This window comes from Phyllostomus hastatus, unplaced genomic scaffold, assembly GCF_019186645.2.
Source record: "Phyllostomus hastatus isolate PE091 unplaced genomic scaffold, TTU_PhHast_1.1 phas_contig_80, whole genome shotgun sequence".
NCBI lineage: Eukaryota > Metazoa > Chordata > Mammalia > Chiroptera > Phyllostomidae > Phyllostomus > Phyllostomus hastatus.
In genome coordinates, this window is record NW_025333960.1 from 21796451 (window position 1) to 21797498 (window position 1048).

The window sequence follows — 1048 nt, forward strand, 5'->3', positions numbered from 1 at the left end:
ATGGTGGATCATTATCACGTTCTAGGCCTTCAGAGACATGCCTCTGCCGAGGATATTAGAAAGGCATATGGGAATCTGCCCTTGAAGTGGCATCCAGATAAAAATCCTGGGAGCAAAGAAGTGGAGAGGAAATTGAAACAAGTACCAAAAGCATCTGAGGTGCTGTCAGATGCTAAAAAAATGAGACATCTATGAGAAATACAGCAGAGAAGAATGAAATGGTGAAGGTGGAGGCAGAAGTTGTTTTGACAGCCAGTTTAGTGAGTTTGGCTTCACATTCTGGAATCCAGAGGACATGTTCAGGCAATTTTTTGGTGAAAGGGACCAGTTTTCATTCAATTTCTTTGAAGAACTGTCAGATGACTTCTGTAGGACCTGGAAGGACCCCTGTGGGAGCAGGAGCCATGGCCCAGGCTGCTTCTTCTCTGCCTTCAGTGGATTTCCATCTTTCAGAGGAGGATTTCTTCTTTTGGTGCAGGATTTACTTCCTTCAGGTCATTAGGTCACGGGGGCCCCACTTCATTCCCTCCACAATATTTGGTGGTAGTGGGATGGGCAACTTCAAATCTGCATTGACTTCTACCAAAATAGTTAATGGCAGAAAAATTACTACAAAGAGAATTGTCAAGAATGGTCAAAAAAGAGTAGGAGTTAAGGAACACTGCCAATTAAAGTCCTGAACGATAGATGGTAAGGGGCCACTGCTGCTCTTGGATGCCAAGTAATTCAGCATACTCATGTAACAGAACTGTTAACTGCAGCAAACATCATTTGAGCATTAACAGGAACATTTGTTTTTTCAAAGTTTTCAAAGGAACTCAAATTTTAGTAGAACTGTACCTAATCTAAAGTATTTATACACAGCTCATTGGAGCCTGTTTGTCATAGACTTTTGAGTTTATTGTTGGGACCATATGATAGGACCATAGTTTTATCTTTAAAATTGTTGTAAATGTCTGTATGCACTTTGCTTTTTATTAAACACAATCCAAGGTGGCTGTGACTTCTGTACACTAACACCAGCACGAACCTGCTTTCCATCGTGTTT

The 1048-nt window shown here is 41.1% G+C and overlaps 1 pseudogene; it reads left to right on the plus strand.

Annotated features, from left to right (window-relative positions):
- Positions 1–725, plus strand: LOC123826418 (annotated as a pseudogene).
- Positions 726–1048: the final 323 nt, after the last annotated feature.